This window comes from Leopardus geoffroyi, chromosome E1, assembly GCF_018350155.1.
Source record: "Leopardus geoffroyi isolate Oge1 chromosome E1, O.geoffroyi_Oge1_pat1.0, whole genome shotgun sequence".
In the NCBI taxonomy this organism is placed as follows: domain Eukaryota; kingdom Metazoa; phylum Chordata; class Mammalia; order Carnivora; family Felidae; genus Leopardus; species Leopardus geoffroyi.
In genome coordinates this window covers 50,892,181-50,897,359 of record NC_059330.1, presented here as the reverse complement: position 1 = coordinate 50,897,359, position 5,179 = coordinate 50,892,181, and positions in this window count along the sequence as shown.

The window sequence follows — 5,179 nt, the reverse complement described above, 5'->3', positions numbered from 1 at the left end:
ACTCAGTGTGGGGCCCAACATGGGGCTCGATCCCTTGACACTGGGATCACGACCTGAGCCAAAATCAAGAGTCTGGCACTCAACCGACTAGCTACCCAAGTGACCCTAATCATTGGTTTTAAAACAAATGAACATCATTTGCTGAGTGAAGTCAGGTTATTATTCTATTGATATTTAGATGTTGATTGATCTTTGGAATGTAGAATTTGGATTCAATAATTTCTCTTTTCTTGGTAATCCATTATCTTCAACATCATCATTCTTATCCTCCTCTGTGAAGGATGTATGATAATAAATCACATAGTACTAATCACACAGTAATTATTTCTAGACACACAGGGAGATCCACTTATAACCTTCATCTCTCCCAACACAGTTTACCAGTCTTCCTGCTGTCCTAGCCAGTTTGCTTTGAAAGTGTCACTCAAATAAACTTCTTTCTTTTGACATACATCTTAAAGTTTCCTCAATCAACTCGTTGTGCAAATGTTTTATGATGGTCCTGTCACGACTGAGGTACAGCATTATACAAAAAAATATACTAAGGCCTCTGTCTTCATGGATCTTATAGTTGGCTAATGAATAAAGATAACCAAACATAAGTTAAAAAGATGCATGCAGGGAGTGAATTCAGCAAATGGGAAGATGGTTAAAAACACTGGCTACAAGCGTTTTTTGTTTTTTTTTGTTTTTTTTGACATGGTTGCCTTTATCTGATAGGCCCTGTGAATATTATACCTGATCATTTCCCCCTTATTGGTCTGTTTACTGGGATGCTCAGAACTAAGGTTTGTGGTCCACCTCTAGCCACCCTATAGTTTGACTTACTTACCAATTAATAGTATAAATTCAAGGTATCTATGGAACCCTGACATTTTCTCATGTTACCACTTTTATTTTCCCTTCACCTACTCTTCATTTTTAAAATATTTTTACCTCTGTTTTTGTTTTATGTATCTCTTTAAGCCATCTAGAAATATATTTTAGGTGAAGTGGGACATAAGTAATAATGCTAAAACTATGCTGAGGAAGGTAGGGTAAAGAGAACTGTAGAATTTTTGTGTACCTGTTCACTCAGAGCAATTACACTTTTTAAGCGTCAGCATTCATTTAGCTAAAAACTGCAAAGGGTTTTAATTAGAGAGGAGATATTTTTATATATCTAATCATAGCATGCTGATTCACACACCTTAATTTGAATTGTTTGGTGTGATCAGAATCACGTAAAGAAAAAAACAAAATAACTAATTAGAAAATTTGAAAACACTTAAATATGGGCTCTATGCTCACTTACAAATCTACCACTCAGATCCTAATCTGTATAAAGTTAAATTCACCTACGTAAGGGCAAAGGCAATCTACAGAGAGTTAATCTGCATTAATGTCTTTTGAATCAATGAGTGTGAATCAATGAACGAATATTTTTGGAGCCCACATCACTAGTTGAAGTGCTCTGGCTGGATGTTTTACATGTAATCTTCAGACTGGTCCTCAAGTCAGTCCCAAAGGCTTGCACTAGTCTCCACGTCTCACCAAGAATAAATGGAGGCGTAGGAGATTCCGTAATAATGCTATAAGCACTGTTGTCAGTGCTTTGCCTGCACTGACCCATTAATCCTCTAATAAAATCTATGTAGCGGAGTCTATTTATGTTTAATCCTCACTTTATAATTGAAGAAATAAGGAAAGGAGATGTTACATAAATTGTCAAAAGTGACGGTTAATGATGAAGCTAGGATTCAAAACCCAGTAAAGTGACTCGAGAGTCCATACCCTCACCCACTAAACTAACAATTTCCCCAAACTTGCTAAGCAAATAGCAGACATTCCTGTCCTATACTGTGGTCCATGCTCTTTAACTTATATCAGGCTGCCCTAGGATTCAGTTCAAACCATACCCCTGCCCTATGAACCGTTTTGTGTTGGGTTTAGACAAGATTAGCTCTTGTTCCCCTGGGTCCTCCTAGTGATTATATATATATATATATATATATATATATATATACACACACATATACACATACATATGTATATACATATGTATATATACATATGTATACATATGTGTATGTATATATGTATATACACTTCCCATATCTTCTTTTAATAATCTTTTAATATGTATATTTGCCCTTTAATATATATATGATTTTTCATATATATATACATATACATACATATGTATATGTATACATATATATGTATATATATACACTTTCCATATCTTCTTTTAATAATCTTTTAACATGTATATTTGCCCTTTAAACTATGATTGTCCTAAATGTAAGGATTACTTAACAGTGAAATAACTTTTATTAAATACATTTTAAAAATATAAATGAATCAATGAATGAACAAATGAAAAACTATATATACCAACTGGCCTATTAAAATTTCATCCATGCCTGAAATTCTGCAATTAGAGATTCATTATTTTGGCTTAAATCCTCTTACTTCTTGAAATGAAAAGACCTCGGAAAGAGTTGATATATTATTTCATATGTGCCTTTTATGTTTTAATATAAAAATACTTATTAGATCCTTCCCTAAAAGTAGTTTTGATGGAGCAAGGTACACATAGAACAACAAGACAATGATTTCTGGATAAAGTCATGGGAGATAATCTCTGAAGGAAGTTGAGGACAGCTGAGATAGATCCTAAATAACCACTTTTGTAGAATGGCTAGACCTTTCTTTTCTGACTGGTCTTTACTAACATTCTCAAATTTGTCTAGAGAAATATCTTCTATACGTTGTTTCAAATGGCAAGATTTCATTCTTTTCCCTCACCAAGCAATATTCCATTGTGTATATATACCATATCTTCTTTACCCATTCATCAGTTGATGGACATTTGGGCTCATTCCATAATTTGGCTCTTCTGGAGGACATTATATTAGGTGAAAGAAGTCAGAGATAGATAGATATGATTTCACTCAAATGTGGAATTTGAGAAACTCAACAGATGAACATAGGGGAAGGGAAGCAAAACTAAGATAAAAACAGGGAAGTAAGCCATAAGAGAACAGAGAATGCAGAGAACAAACTGAGGGTTGTGGGACGTGAGGTGGGTGGAGGGATGGGTTAAATGACTGTGGACATTAACAAGGGCATTTTTCTGGGTGAGCGCTAGGTGTCATATGTAAGAGATGAATCACTGGTCCTACTCCTGAAGCCAAGACTACACTGTATATTAACTAATTTGAAAATAAATTAATAAAAAAAGAAAGGAAATATATTCTACAAATAAAATCTTCCCTTGAACAAGGGAAGTAGAGGATGGCCAATCAATGATGTTAAGTAGATTCAAGTTAACAGATCCACAAGATTTCAAATTGTAACCTGTTATGCTTGAACTTAGGGGACAACAGAATCACATGGCAGGGGGATTTGAAAACGTACCTTACCTGTGCCCCAACCCGCCTAAATATCATCTGAATATCTAGGAGTTAAGAAAATAAAAACAACACACACTGCTCCCCCCTCTACAACATTCTAATGGAAGCAGCTTAGTAACAGAAAGCAAATCTGCGTTTACAAATCAATGTTTTAGGATGCACATCACCATACTGTGTGTGCTGGGGGGTGGGGGGGGGCAGGGAGTCTAGCTCCTAAAATTTCTCTCTGCTTATTAACAGTCACTGCAAGCCATAAATACACCTAGTAGTGGTATCCTTGACGGTGTAGATGGCACCAGGGCCAGCTTCATGGGCACCTGAACTGTGCAGTCACGCAGGTTACAGTTAGAAGGATTCTGTTTACTTTGGTGCAGCCCACCTCACTTACACTGTTAGTAATTTTTCTAAAAGGGAGCCACATTTTTATTGTGTACAGACCCAGACATAGCTGGGCTAGGGTGGCATTTATTAAGTGTAAGTGGATGTGTGTGGAACATTGCTGGCAAATACTGAATAGCAAATTTTTGAGATCTAATTAACTAGACAACAATGAAGTAATTAGGGAAAATATCACTCAATATCCAGAGGATTCTTAAGCAAGTCATTTGGCAGGCTTTACCTTGATCTGCAAAAAAGAAAAGCAAATTGGAGTAGGTGTCCCCTAGAATCTTATCCGGTTCTACTGCTGTGGCAGAAACTGCTAGGTGTTCAGCAAAACGGATTTCCTTTTCTTCCTTAACACACAAAACTACATTTCCCAACACCCCTTGCAAACAAGCATGGTCACATTGATTAATTTGGTAGGGCTGCCATAACTAAGTACTGCAGACCAGGTGACTTAAACACAGAACTTTCTTTTCTCACAGTTCTGGAGGCTACAAGTCCAAGATTAAGGGGTTTGGGCTTGGAGATGGCCATCTTCTCTCCCCCTGGGTCTCCACACGCTTTTCACTCTATGTACATCTGCGTGCAAATTTCCTCTTCTTAGGAGGATACCAGTCATAGTAAATTAGAGCCCACCCCAATGATCTCATTTTAACTGAATTGCCTCTTAAAGAAAGTATCTCCAAATACACTGAGGTACTGGGGGTTAAGACTTCAGCATAGGAATTTGAAGTGAGGGGAAGGACATAATTCAAGCAATAACACCATGTGATGAAGGTTCAACCAATAAAATATGGGCAGGAATCATAGATGCCACTTTCAGGCCAATTCTATAAACACCTTACATACATAGTCCTTTACCCCTTTTACCCTTCCAGCTGCATGGAATAGAGACCATTCTGTGGGCAACTTTGAAAGCCATGTATTTAAGACCAATGGTCTACAAGGTAAAAAGAGCTTGGGTCCCTCATTCACCACTTAGAGAAGAGCCACTCCATTACTGATGCCCACATAGAAAGCATGAAAAGAATAAGAAATAAGCTATTACTGTGTTAGGCCGTCGCTAAAATCACCATTCAATGAGGATTCAGAGAAACTGAAACAGCATTCATGTTTGCAGCTACGAACTAATCAGCACCAATTTGGTGCTAGAAACCTTGGTAGGTACAGTGAAACACAAAGAAATAAAAGCCATGGTGCTTACCCTCCATATTGCTGATACGGCACAGAACATCAAAACACTATTAAATGTTGTAACGTAGAGAAAGACCTCCAAGTAAAAGTTTTTAAAAAGTGGTTTATCCAGGAAGGCTGGTGGAGTCAGAAAGGCTTCATTTGATGAGTTGGATGTTGGTTGACCTTGGCTTGAAGCCCGGGAGGAATTTAGATCCGTGAAG